General features: G+C 48.3%; 1 long non-coding RNA gene across 1 annotated transcript; it reads left to right on the forward strand.

Annotated features, from left to right (window-relative positions):
* Positions 1-715: 715 nt before the first annotated feature.
* On the forward strand, positions 716-13,114 carry LOC135180948 (uncharacterized). The gene is made up of 2 exons (XR_010304612.1): positions 716-752; positions 12,727-13,114. It is a non-coding gene; the product is annotated as an uncharacterized LOC135180948 (long non-coding RNA).
* The last annotated feature ends 1,649 nt before the right edge of the window (positions 13,115-14,763 follow it).

The raw sequence follows: 14,763 nt of genomic DNA on the forward strand, positions 1-14,763 counted from the left end.
TGGAAGCTCTCCAGAGGTCCCTTCCAACCCCTAACACCCTGTCATTCTGTATGAACTTCACTGTCTTTGGCTTGGGAGAAAAATGAACCATGGACTCACAGACCTCTTGCAAATTATAATCTGTCTGCAGGCACAGAGTCTACAGATTGTCAAATCCAACATATCCTCTGGTCTCAGCAACCTTAGAGAGACACTGAGGAGGCAATCAGGTGCTCCACTGATGTCACTTGTACCAGTAACGACTGACAGAGAATCACAGAATGTTAGAGGCTGGAAGGGACCTTGAAAGATCATCCAGTCCAATCCTCCTGCCAGTGCAGGACCACTTTTTTTCTTACAGTTCAGTTTTCATTTTTATTACTTTTTAATCTCCCTTCTCCCCCATCTCCCTCTTTTGCTCTCCACCTCCTATTTTCCCCCATCTCCTTCCTTTTCTTCCCATCTCCCTCCTTTTCTTCCCATCTCCCTCCTTTCTCTCCATTTTCCTCTTTTGATCTCCATCCTTTTCCTCTCAATCTCTGGTCAGCATCACCTCCCCTTTTCCACCATCTCTGCCTCTTTTACACCCCACACTGCATTTCCCCCTTTTTTCCCTCAAACCCAGAGCACCTGGCTTCAGTTGGAGTCTCCTCCCATCCCAGGTGTGACCACTTTGTCCTCCCTGCCCTCTCCCCTATTTAATTTGGCCCAGGAAAGCCAGAAGCCCCAGGCTTGCCCAACTGAGCAGAGGGATCCTCCTCCCATCATCACTGGTGAGTCCCTGTGGTGCACACTGGGTGAAAGGGAGTGGGATCTTTAAAGGCTGGGGGGCCTGGTGGCCCCCCTGCTTAGGTAGGAATAGTCTTGATGGTCACTCTGACATAGAATCACATATAAAAGGAATGGTTTGGCTAAAACTCTGTACCAAGGAACCACTGATATTATCTGAATCTGATCACAGAACCTTAGAACCACAGAACCATTTCAGCTGGAAAAGATCTTCAACACCAGTGGATCTGACCATTGTGGAACTCCACCCTGGCTGCTGCTAAGTGATGGTCCTCACCACCACAACTCTGCCTCCTCGAAACACCTCCAGGGATGGGGATTCAACCACATCCTGGGGCAGCCTGTGCCAGGGCTCAAGAAACCTCTCAGTGAAGAAGTTTTCTCTAACATCCTGTAGTGGTGACATGGGCAGGATATATTTCAAAGTTAATATAACTTACATACTTTTGATATTCAGGACTCTCACCACGGACCACAGTTGTCAATCATAGGTTCTTTGCATGGTCATGAAAAACATTACACAGGGGGAAAAGCAGATCTAGAATACTTAAACCTAACAAGCTGCAACAAACATTAAACTTCATTGAACTGGAAGAGAGGTTCTTGTGGTTGATTATACTGCTTGTCCACTGGGGGGCTCGAGAAGCTTCTTTCTGCTGAAGGCAGAAGGCACTTGGGTTCAGTCAGAGTTTTACAGAGGTTTGCAAAGAGGCTTTGGAGTATTTGCTCACAAAATATTATCTCTGGACTCCCAGGGCTAACTACAGTTTCCATACAGTACCCAAACACTTGAAGGGAGCTCTGGTGGTGTCTTGATAATTGTTAACCTCTTAAGAGGATGCTGGGAGAGAGGCAGAACCATCTCTGACCTGATCCTGGTTTCTCTTTGACTCCGGACTTGGCAGGGAGGTTTGCAGTGGGGCAGGCAGGATGTCTTTGGATGTGCAGACAGGCTCAGTGCCAGGCTGGCTAAGTGAGCCCAGTGAGTGAAAACACTTAATGCCCATTCCCTGGTAATCTTGGGCAAGGCAGTTTCCAGGTATACAGACCCAAAGCATCAGGGCTTCTTATTAGGTAGCAGAGCTGCCTTATAGTTTAGCAGACATAAAGCTGCAAAACAAGGCAAAAGCATGGCAGGATACAATGGCTGAGAGCAGTGAGGCAGAAGCTCATAAGACAGAAGCACATTGTCCTTGCCTGCTCACCTCAGTGCAGCCTGAGACTAATGGCTCTTTGGTCACAGATTACTCAATCAGAAGGGCAGGCTGCCAAACTTGACCACATTAGGTGAAGTCAGGGCTTACTTTTACTCTTTTAGGGGAGAGCATAAACAAGTGTATAAACATGTGGGGGGTTGACTGTTTCCAAGAGAGAAGAGATATGGAGACACCAGGCCTTTGTCTTCCTTTCCAACCTTGCTTCCTCAAAAGCAAAAGAGACAGAGAACAGAGGAACATATCTGGACAAGCCAGGACATGTTTAGGCCTATTTTGGCCTTCCATGACACATCCAACCTAAACATCCTCTTGAGGCAGCTTCTTCTTCACAGAATCACAGAATGTCAGGTGCTGGAAGGGACTTGGAAAGCTTGTGCAGTCCAGCTCCCCTGCCATAGCAGGAGCACTGCAGCAGGTCACAGAGGAGCACATCCAGGTTTGAATATCCCCCAAGAATGAGACTCCAAAACCCACCCTGGGAAGCCTGTTACAGGGTCCTGTCACCCTCACAGGGAAAAAAATCCTCCTCATGTTCCAATAAACTTTCTATGCCTGAGCTTCCACCATTGCCCCTTGTGCTGTCCCTGGGCATCACCCAGCAGAGCCTGGCTCCAGTCTCTTGACCCTCACTCTTTTCCTGCTTATAAACATTGATGAGGTCACCTCTCAGGCTCCTCTTCTCTAAGCAGCACAGCCCCAGCTCCCTCAGGCTTTCCTCATCAAAGAAATATTCCATACCCTTCAGCATCTTTGTGGCTCTGTGCTGGACTCTCTCAAGCAGTTTAATGTCTCTCCTGAACTGGGAGGTCCAGAACTTGCCCTTGCTAGGCAACATGCAGAGCCTATGGGCATTGTAGAGGATGTGATACTTCAAATATGCCATTCAGATTCTCTAAGCAGCCATTTCCCTAATGAAGCTCTCTCTAATAGGCCCATTTTCATAACAAAACTGTTAAAAAGCATTTTTCCTCCTCCTCCCCCCTTCTCTTCCTCTTAGAAGCATGAACAATTCTAAGACAACTATGACAGAATGTTGCATTTTTGCATAGTTTGGTCAAAGTCATCAACCAAATCAATTATTCCAAACTGTTCTGAGCAGAACCTGATTTTATTGCCCATTTGTCAAGTCCATCAATCAGCTATGATTGTCTTGGAGCCTATTTTCCTTTCTGGTTAGCTGTTTGGCAATTACCCCTACTTTAAAAACACATTTCCATGCTGAAGAATGGGTTTGTGTGCAAGTGGCTAATGCATTTCTGTCAGCAGAGAGGAATTAGCTTATTTTTGGCCCATTATTCAAACTTCACATCAAAACCCTTTGGTTTTGAGCTCGTTGTGTGTAGAAAGGATGTGGTGATTTGCTGTACAAAGGGCTTGTGCTGTTCTGCAGAGCCAGGCTGGGTTCCTTTCCCTGTTTCAAAGCACAGGAGGGCAGAGGCATTTCAGAATGCCACAGAGGCTGCAATGCAGATCCATATGAGACTTAAATAATATGGGAACATGTTGTTCCAGCAAGATATCTACCCATACACTGCTTCAAATTATAGCTAAAAACCCTGAGTAAACCATATTCTGTCATTGTGAAAAATGAGTGAGTCAGACTGGATGGTAGGCTACAAGAAACTGGGGAGGGACTGTTCAGGCGTTGGGCAATGATAGGACCGGGGGAAATGAATCCAAGCTAGAGGAAGTGAGATTCAGCTTAGACCTTAGGAAGAAGTTCTTCAGCATGAGGGTGGTGAGAGACTGGCACAAATTGCCCAGGCAGGTAGTAGAAGCCTCATCCCTGGCTGTTTTTAAGGCCAGGCTGGATGTGGCTCTGGGCAAGCTGATCTAGTGTGAGGTATCCTTGCCCATGGCAGGGGCACTGGAACTGGATGATCCTTGAGGTCTCTTCCAGCCTTGACAGTTCAGTGATTCTATGAATCCCATTTTTGTCAAGAACATTCATTACCTAAGACACTTTCTATCAAAGCTAACAAATCCATTGCTTCCCTTTAGAGTGTATGACCTACAATTTAGTAATGAGACCACAGAATCACAGGATGTTTTTGCTTGGATAATACCACTAAGATCGGTGAGTCCAATCAGTACCTAACCCCACCAAAGCTGGGGCTAAGCCATGTCCCTCAACACCATATCTCTGTGTCTTTTAAATGCCTCTGGGGATAAGGATTCAACCACCCCCGTGGGCAGCCTGTGCCAGCATTTGAGAAACTTTCAGTGAAGAGTTTTTTTTCCAATCATCAAACTAAACCTCTCCTGGTATAATTCGAGGCTATTGCCTCTCCTCCTATCGCTTGATACTTAGGAGAAGAGACCAGCTTCCACCTGGCTCCAACCTCCTTTCAGGCAGTTGTAGAGAATGAGAAGATTTCCCCTCTTCCCCAGGTGTGATGGTTTGGGCATTAACCCACCCCCCACACACACTTTTGGAATTGCCCCAGCTAACTCAGAAGGCCTCTGGGAATATAAATGAAGCTATTTATTTTACAGCAGCAAATATACAAGCAGCTATTTACAGTATATACAGTTAGATACAGAAATATACAAAGGATAAACAATACAGAAGCACAACTCCCCTCCCAGAAACCTGAGTCCCCAGGAGGGGCTCTCAAACCACCCCAACACCTTCCCCGGCCCCTCTCAACCTTACCCCAGTCCCCAGGAAGAAGAGAGGTGCAGCCAAGAGGTTAAGAAGGAAGGTTAGTGGCAATGGGGTTAAGGAGATGTGGCTTGGTCTGAAGGTAAAGGCAGAATGAAAGACAAAATGGAGAATGTTATCAAATGTTTTCCTTCTTCTTCCCAGAACTCTCAGTGAGACTGATGAGGGAAGGAGACACAACCACTGTTTACCTTTTCACAGCCTGTTATCTAGTTCTTCTCACCAAAACATTCCAGCTTGCTTCAAACTAGCACACCAGGCTAAACACTCTTGGCTCCCTCAGCCACTCCTCACCAGTCCTGTTCTGCAGACCATTCACCAGCTGCACTGCCCTTCTTTGAACCTGCTCCAGCATCTCTTAGAGTGAGGAACCCAAAACTGAAGCCAGGATTCGAGGTGTGGCTCCACCAGTGTTGAGTCCGGGGTAACAATCCCTTCCCGGTCCTCCTGGTCACACTATTGTTGATCCAGGCCAGATACCAGTTTCAATGACAGGTCATTCCAATTAAAGCCAGCAGTCACTGTAAGCTGCTTCCATCTAATAACCACTGAAAATGGGGAAAGGGCTTTAAGATCCCTTGTAACCCAAACCACTCCATAAGTCTATGATGCCATGGTTCTCTGTTATGTGATAATTACAAACTATAAACCACCAATTCTCTGTCCCCACCCGCTCCACTTGCCATAGCTTTCTTTTGTGGCAGTTTATCTTTCTTTCCCTGTCTCTAATTCATAGACTCTGCTAGGAGGAGTTCTCTCCAATTTCAGCAGCTTTGAGCTGTCTGTGCTCTCAAGGGTGTATTCTCAGTCTGCCTTTTTTGATAGTCACCTCCATGTATATGGATTTAAAGGATTTTAAAGCACTTTACAGCCTACCAGGTAAATCCTAGATGATATAAATCCTTTATCCTGGGAGGGCCTCTCATCCTTTGATTTGTATCTCTGAACAAGACCCAAAGAGAAGGCTGCTGCAGTGGATGAGTGGGCAGGAAATCATTTTGTTCCTGTTCTTATCCATGCCATTCCTTCATGTGTGCCACTTTTACCTTCCTTTCTTTCTTACTATGACAGGAAATACTTGATCTAGTTTTGTACAAGCACAATTTACCCTGTCCATTTCTTGTGCTGTGGGGAATAGCAGGCAGAAAGGAGAGAAAACATGCCAGGAAGCTGCTAGAATATCCTCTTCCGGGCATCTGTGCTGCAACCTACACATGGGATCAGAGAATCACAGAGTGGTTTGGGTTGGAAAAGACCTTTAAGGTCCCTGTGTCCAACCATTATCTAAGTAAAGAGGTGCAGACCATTTTACAGTAAGTGTACACATGTGGCATAGGCAGAGCTGCTTGATTTTAATGCAATTCAGTTAACAGAATAGGAGAAGAATATTCCATTGTATTCCTTGTCCACAGGGCATACAGTGTCATCCTGGCTTGGGCAGAAGCAGGGTGGGCAGCAGGGACATCCTCCTGTGCTCAGCACTGGGCAGGCCACAGCTCGAGTGCTGTGTTCAGCTCTGGGCCCCTCACTGCAGGAAGGACACTGAGGGGCTGCAGCCTGTGCAGAGCAGGGCAGCGAGGCTGGAGAAGGGCCTGGAGCATCTGGGCTGTGAGGAGGGGCTGAGGGAGCTGGGGGTGTGCAGGCTGGAGAAGAGGAGGCTGAGGGGAGACCTTCTCACTCCCTGAAAGGAGGTTGAAGGCAGGTTGGAGATGATCTCTCCTCACTAGTAACAGGAGGAGAGGAAATGTCCTCAAGTTGCAGCAGGGGAAGTTTAGTTTGGAACTTTCTTTCCTAGGAGAATGGTTAGGCATTGGAACAGGCTGCCCAGGGAGGTGGTGGAGTCACCATGCCTGGAGGTGTTCAAAACCCATGTAAACATGACACTTCAAGACATAGTTTAGTGGCCATGGCAGTGCTGGGTTCATGATTGGACTCGACAATCACTAAGGTCTTTTTCAACCTTAGTGATTGATTCTATGCCAATAAAAATCCTGCTTCCCACTGTGACAACGGCTGCAGCTGCTGTCAGTGTGTGCTGTCACACCTGCTCAGGCATCCTAAAAAGTCCCTCCCCAACTTTCTTGTAGGCGCCTTTAAGATACTGAAAGGTCACAATAAGGTCACCTCGGAGCCTTCTCCTCTCCAGACTGAACAGCCCCAACTCTCTCAGTCTCTCCTCACAGCAGAACAACTCCAGCTCTCTGTTCATCCTCGTGGCCCTTCTCTGGACACCTTTCAGCACCTCCGTACCCCTCCTGTGCCAGGGGCTCCAGAACTGGATGCAATACTCCAGGTGGAGTCTCATCAGCGTGGAGTAGAGGGGGAGGATCACTTCCCTTGCCCTGCTGCCCACACTGCTCTGGATGCAGCCCAGACTCTGGGTGCTCTCTGGGCTGCAGAGCACACTGACAGCTCATACTGAGCTTCTTGTCCAGCAGCACCCCCAAGTCCCTCTCCTCAGGGCTGCTCTCCAGCCAGTCACTGCCCAGCCTACACTGGTGCTTGGGATTGCCTCAACCCAGAGGCAGGACCTTGCACTTGGTCTTGTTGAACTTCATGAGGTTGGCTTGTGCCCACCTCTCCAGCCTGTGCAGGTCCCTGTGGATGGATCCTTTCCTCCAACTGTCAGTCACACCACACAGCTTGGTGTTGCTGGCAAACTTGCTGAGGGAGATGTCAAATAAGGCTGGTCCCAGGACTGATCCCTGAGGGAATCCACTTGTCACTGGCCTCCACTGGGACATGGAGCCATCAACAGCCACTCTTTGGGTGAAGCCATCAAGCCAGTTCTTGATCCATCTAGTGGCCCATCCATCAAACCCATGTTTCACCAGTTTGGAGATCAGGATGTGGTGCAAGACACTGCTGAAGGCTTTGCTCAGGTCCAGTGTGGCAAGGGAAAGTTCCTAACCCATGACAACCCCATATGCATTTATAAAGTTCACCACGGGGCCAAACTGAACCTGATCAGGCTACTCATAGCTGCTGTCCCAAATCTGAACATGAGCTTCAAGAGCTAATGGCTTTGGCAAATGGTCCAAGTAAAGCATTTGCTGAGAGGTGATCCCTCAGACAGCCACAAGCACACAGAGCTGGTGCCATGGCCTATTTGCTCTGATCTCGAATCGTTACCGAGACAGTTCTGTCATGACTTGAAGCCCTACTGTCAAGCCAGAGAACTAATGGAAAGAGCAGCTCTGTGCTACAGTGCTAACAGTTATGGACTCACCGACAGCCACCTGACAGGTTTGGATAGTGATGCCAAAAAATGAACCTTGGAATTTCATAATAGCCATTGCTCCTTTCAAGGGCACTGTTGGGACTTGGAGTGTGCCAGCAAGGCGGGGATGCTGCAGGCTGTGGGAGGCAGGGGAAGGGAACATGAAGAGCTGAAGTAAAAATCTCAGCTTGTTGGGTTTGTTTTCTTGGAATACTTCACTCTGAGTCCCTCACTGAACTGGCAAACACTAAAGACCTAGACAATATCAGTCTAGTAAACAGCAAGCAGCTCAGAAACAGGAGGTGTGGGAAGAAGAGAAATGAAAACTGAAGAGTAACAAGCCCAAAATGGTCTTTGTGATGAGCTTTTACTCCATTATGTTCTTTATCTGCTGCAAAATACACATAGCTGGTGAAGTTGCTGCTGTGCAGCTGTGTTCTCCCAGAGGAAAGAGCAGAGACAGCAGCTCACAGGGCAGAGAGGTGGTCTGAAAAACACTGGAGCTGTGATGTGTGAAGCTGGGTGTGATGGTTTGGGCATTAACCCACCCCCCACACACTTCTGGAATTGCCCCAGCTAACTCAGATGGCCTCTGGGAATATAAATGAAGCTATTTATTGTACAGCAGCAAATATACAGGCAGCTATTTACAATATATACAGTTATATACAGAAATATACAAAGGATAAACAATACAGAAGCACAACTCCCCTCCCAGAAACCTGAGTCCCCAGAGGGGCTCTCAAACCACCCCAACACCTCCCCTTGCCCTCTAAACCTTACCCCAGTTCTCAGGAAGAAGAGAGGTGCAGCCAAGAGGTTAGGGAGCAAGGTTAGTGGGAGCAAGGTTAATGAGATGTGACCAGGTCTGAAGGCAAAGGCAGAATGAAAAGACAAAATGGAGAAAGTTTTACTTCTTCCCAGAGTTCTCAGCAGGACTGTGAGAGAAGAGACACAATTGTTTTCATTTCACTGCCTGTTATCTAGTTCTTTTACCAAAACATTCCAGCTTGCTTCAAACTAGCACACTGGGCAGGGGAAAGAGCAGCACTGGAGGGAACAAGTCTTGGGAATCACAGAACTGTCAGGAAGACATCTCAAGGATCACCCAGTTCCAACCTTCCTGCCATGGACAGGGACACTTCCCACTACATCAGCTTGCCCTGAGCTATGTCCAACCTAGACTTAAAGATCTCCAGGGATGAGGCTTCCACCACCTCCCTGGGCAACCTGTGCCAGTCTCTCACCAACCTCATGATGAAGAACTTCCTAACACCCAATCTAAATCTGCCCTCCTCTATCCATTTCCTCCAGTCCTATCACTACCCAACACCCTAAAAAGTCCCTCCCCAGTTTTCTTGTAGCCCACTTCAGACACCGGAAGGCCACAAGAAGATCTCCTGGGAGCCTTCTCCTCTCCAACTCTCTCAGCCTGTCCCCATAGGAAAGGAGTTCCAGCCCTCTGATCATCCTTGTGGCCCTTCTCTGGACATGATCCAGCACTTTCTTGTAACAGGAGTCAGTGAACTATGAGAAACATGAAGTACAAGGCTGTCTGTGGAGAGGCTTAGAGGGCAGAGTAGTGGGGATTCAGGCTGCTGGAGACAGGATGACCCAATTTTGAGAGTCTTCTAGAGCTAAGATACTACAGGAGAAACCTGCAAGGTGTTCCCTCTCAGAGTGAAAGAAAAAGTAACTCATTCTGGCTGAGGAAGTGGCCAGCAAATTTATGAAGGTGTTTTGTTTTTAAGTAGCTTATGTGATGATAGCATCACTTCAGTTGCAAAAGACCTTTAAGATCAGTGAATCTAATCACTATGATTTGCTTTCTGGGAGGAGGAGGGAATCTCTGTTAGCCCAGGGTTTGCTTTTCTTCCCGGCAGGCAGCAAGAGAAGAGAATATCCATGGCAGAGCTCTCAGCCTGAGAAAGGGCTTTGTTCTTGGGAAGCTGTGATGGTTTGGGTGTTCCCCTGCCCCCCCCACACACTTTGGAAAATCACCTAGACTAAGCTCAGGGGCTCTGGAAATTGAATGAAGCTTTATATTTACAGCTTAGCACAATATACAAGCAGATAGTTACAGTATACACAGAAATAGACAAGGTAAAAGGTAATACAGAAACACAGCAGCCCTCCCAGAAACCTGAGCCCCCCAGGAGGGGCTCCCAATCACCTTTCCACCTTCCTCCACCCCTCTACCTTACCCAAGACTTTGCCTCACACTCAAGGTCGTTTGGAGGGTCAGGCAGGGAGGTTAGGAAGCAGATGGGTTAGTCACACAGGTGGCAGGTTAGGTTAGAGAAGTTCAGCCCAAAGCCCAGAGAGAGACTCAGAGAGCGACTCTGTTATCTGTGTTCGTGTTCTTGTTCTTCTACGTCTCAGCAAGCCTATGAGTGAAGTAGACACCTGCACTCTTTCCTTTTCACAGCCTATAATCTAATTCTTCTCACCAAAACATCCCAGCTAGGCTCAAACTAGCACAAAAGCCTTATGAGCTGAGAGAACTCTGTTTTTAAAAGAAAAGAATCATCCCTCCACCTTGGTGTAACATTAATGGCCTCAGACTTCCCTGCTTCTTCCACCTGTTACCAGTCTGCAGTTAAACCTCTGTAGATTAATCACAAAATCAAGACTTATGCCTGTGTCTGAGATGCAGGAGGCCTTAGTGAGATGTAGATTTAAGAACAGCAAAGCATACCTGGGGAAAGACTGGGGGGAAATATTTTTCTGTTCATTGTTTTATTTGCCACACCAGGGAGCCATTGAGCACTTGCATTAGGAACAAAGAGAGCCTGTATTAAAAGGCTTAGACTAAAACTCATCTTGCCAGAACAACAGGGAACAAACCCCATTCTGCAGTCTAGCAGCAGCAACAAAAGTTACAGCTATGTCATCTAGAAAATGCTCTGCAAAGACACCACTAAGAATTTCTATTGCCTACACAGAGACCACAGCTACATGTAAGAATCATGGAAGCCTACTGGTTGGAAAAGACCTTTAAAGTCCTTGAGCCAGTTGCAGACTAACTCTGCCAAGCCTCCTACTCAGCACCACGTTACTGCCTCTGGTAATCTGCTGGAGAGCAGCCCTGTAGAGAAGGACCTGGGAGTGCTGGTGAGCATCAAGTTCTGCATGGCACAGCAGTGGGCCTTGGTGGCCCAGGGAGGCCAGTGGGGTCCTGGGTGGCATTAAGAAGAGTGTGGCCAGCAGATGATGGTCATCAGTTCCCCTTCCTCTCTACTCTGCCCTAGTGAGGCCCCACCTGGAATACTGCATCCACTTCTGGGCTCCTCAGTTCAAGAGGGACAGGGATCTCCTGGAGAGAGTCCAACACAGGGCTGCAAGGATGCTGAAGGGACTGCAGCACTGCCTGGTGAGGAGAGGCTGAGAGCCCTGGGGCTGTTCAGGCTGCAGAGGAGAAGGCTGAGAGGGAGCTGAGCAATGTCTATCAAGAGCTGAGGGCTGGGGGTCAGGAAGGAAGGCACAGGGACAGCCTCTGCTCACTTGTGCCCTGCCATAGGCCAAGGGGCAAGGGATGGAAACTGCGGCACAGGAAGCTGCAGCTCAAGAGGAGGAAGAACTTCTTTGCTGTAAGGGTGAGAGAGCAGTGGCACAGGCTGCCCAGAGAGGCTGTGGAGTCTCCTTGTCTGCAGCCTTTGCAGCCCTGTCTGGATGTGTTCCTGTGCCGGATTCTCTAGTCCTGCTGTGGCAGGGGGATTGGACTGGAAGCTCTCCAGAGGTCCCTTCCAATCCCTAGCAACCTATGATCCTATGTTAAGTAGCTCTTGCTACTTAATATAGCTGCATTTTAAATCCTGGGCTAGTAGAACTTGCATCACCTGAGAATGTTTTTCCTTTCAAACTGAGAAAATCTAATGCCTGATTGTCATATGCAGGCAGATAAACATTTGCCTGCTCTGGCAGCGGGGGCTGGACTGGAAGATCTCCAGAGGTCTCCTCCAACTCCTAACATCCTCTAACCCAGTGAACATCTCCAGGGATGGAGATTTGACCACATCCTTGAGCAGCCTGTTCCATTTTTTAAGAATCAATAGCTCCAAGTGCAGGGTGCTGCACTTTGGCCACAGCAACCCCATGCAGAGATACAGGCTGGGCTCAGAGTGGCTGGAGAGCAGCCAGACAGAGAGGGATCTGGGGGTGCTGATTGATACCCACCTGAACATGAGCCAGCAGTGTGCCCAGGTGGCCAAGAGAGCCAGTAGCATCCTGGCCTGCATCAGGAATGGTGTGGCCAGCAGGAGCAGGGAGGTCATTCTGCCCCTGTACTCTGCACTGCTTAGACCACACCTTGAGTGCTGTGTTCAGTTCTGGGCCCCCCAGTTTAGGAGGGACATTGAGATGCTTGAGTGTGTCCAGAGAAGGGCAACAAGGCTGGGGAGAGGCCTTGAGCACAGCCCTACGAGGAGAGGCTGAGGGAGCTGGGATTGGTTAGCCTGGAGAAGAGGAGGCTCAGGGCAGACCTTATTGCTGTCTACAGCTACCTGAGGGGTGGTTGTGGCCAGGAGGAGGTTGCTCTCTTCTCTCAGGTGGCCAGCACCAGAACAAGAGGACACAGCCTCAGGCTGTGCCAGGGGAGATTTAGGCTGGAGGTGAGGAGAAAGTTCTTCCCTGAAAGAGTCATTGGACACTGGAATGGGCTGCCCGGGGAGGTGGTGGAGTCGCCATCCCTGGAGCTGTTCAAGGCAGGACTGGACGTGGCACTTGGTGCCATGGTCTGGCCTTGAGCTCTGTGCTAAAGGGTTGGACTTGATGATCTGTGAGGTCTCTTCCAACCTTGGTGATACTGCGATATTGTGATAACCTTTTCAGTAAATATCCAACCTCTACTTCCCTAGTTGGAAGTCGTGGCCATTTCCTGTCCTCCTACCACTTGTTACTGGGGAGAAGGACCCAAGCCCCACCTGGCTGCAACCTCCTTGCAAGGACCTGTAGAGACGCAAGCCACCGAAGCAGAGCAGAGGCGCCACGGCACAGCAAGCCGTTCCAAAACCTTCAATGGAGCAGTTAAAATCAACTCCTCGCCAGGCAATTTAGCAGCATCACTTCTCACAATTAAACACACTACCTTAGCAATCAACTGCAGCACATTAATCCCACGTCAGGAGACAAAAGGAAGTGAAACCAGAGGGATTCTGATAGATGAAAGCCATCTCGGTAATTTCGCAGCACTTCACGGCGCTCTTAGGCAGCGCAAATGAAAGGATGAATTGATTTAAGCAATGTGGGGTTTTTTTGTTGCAGCAGTGGGGTTTCTGGAATTACATTAACTCGATGGCTTGCTGTAAGAGCAGCCTGCAATGGCATTGTGTTATCCTTGAAATGAATTTCTTTTCCTCTCCAGAGTTAGTTTTTGGTTTGGTTTTGGGGGGGGGTTGATATTTTCTTTCTTATTTATTTCTACAGCATCCACTAAGGACCTCTGTGTTCATTTTCCTCATTCATCATTTCACTAAAATGAAGGGGGGGAGGGGGGGTGAGAAATGCTTATTCAGGTCCTCCTTACCAGGTTCCTGAAGAAAGGAATCAGCAAGAATTCCTCAAGTTGTGGTTATTAAAATATTGCTCTGTTTCTTCTTTTCTTTTTCTTTCTCATGTATTAAATCCTTCTCTTCTTTTATTTATGAGGCAGCTGGGGGTGTGCAGCCTGCAGTAGAGGAGGCTCAGGGCAGACCTTATTGCTCTCTGCAACTATCTGAAGGGAGGCTGTAGTCAGGTGGGGTTGGGCTCTTCTTGCAGGCAGCCAGGGACAGAACAAGAGGACACAGCCTCAAGCTGCGGCAGGGCAGGTTCAGGTTGGATGTTAGGAAGAAGCCATCAGAGCAAGAGTGATTGGCATTGGAATGGGCTGCCTGGGGAGGTGGTGGAGTCCCCATCCCTGGATGAGGCACTTGGTGCCAGGGTTTAGTTAATTAGATGGAGTTAGGTGATAGGTTGGACTCGATGATCTTAAAGATCCTTTCTAACCTGATTAATTCTCTGATTCCAGAGAGCTGAATGCTACATGAAATGTCTCTTTCTAAGCAAATGCTATGCCAGGGAACTGATGTCATTGCATATCTAAAGCATTCCAGTGCCAAACCAGGCCCTGGACCTCCTTCCAAAGACTTGACTGTTAAGCCTGACCTAAGCAGGGGTCTGATGAGGTGTGAATTTCACAGAAATCAAGTAGGATGCGTGGCTGTGACAGATGAGCCTCTCCCACAGGAATGTCTTCATTCCAAAGGCATCTCACAGATTCTCATATGAAGTTGTTGAGGGTGTTAAATTAAGCCTTTAAGGGTATTAAGGACTACACCAGCTACAATAAATAGAGGAGAACCTAGGATATTTCCTGTGCTAGAACACATCAATGAGCCATGTGATTTGTTCTCCTTCCTTGAGCAGTGGCTGGCATGGAATGCTGCAGAGAACACCCTCTTCAGAGCACCTGTGCTGACAAAGGTCTGACTCTCCTTCCTGAGAAATGTCAACTTGTGGCCAAACAAAAAAAGACCTGTCAATGATGTGCAGTCAACCATTGCACTACCAGAACTGCACACTGATACTGAATGCAGACAGAATCCTGATCCTGCTCCACCATGATTTCAAATACCAGAAATCTGATGATGATGATGATAATGAAGCAGAATGATCCAGACCAGTGACTAAGCTAAGCTGTCAGCCCATGGCTTGGATGGCAGCACTCTGTGCTGGGTTAGGAACTGGCTGGAGGGCTGAGCCCAGAGAGTGGTGGTGAATGGTGCCACATCCAGCTGGCAGCTGTCACTAGTGGTGTCCCTCAGGGATCAGTGCTGGGCCCCATCCTCTTTAACATCTTCAGAGATGATCTGGATGAGGGCATGCAGTCAGTCATCAGCAAGTTTGCAGATGAC

This window comes from Pogoniulus pusillus, chromosome 1 (assembly GCF_015220805.1).
Source record: "Pogoniulus pusillus isolate bPogPus1 chromosome 1, bPogPus1.pri, whole genome shotgun sequence".
Lineage (NCBI taxonomy): Eukaryota > Metazoa > Chordata > Aves > Piciformes > Lybiidae > Pogoniulus > Pogoniulus pusillus.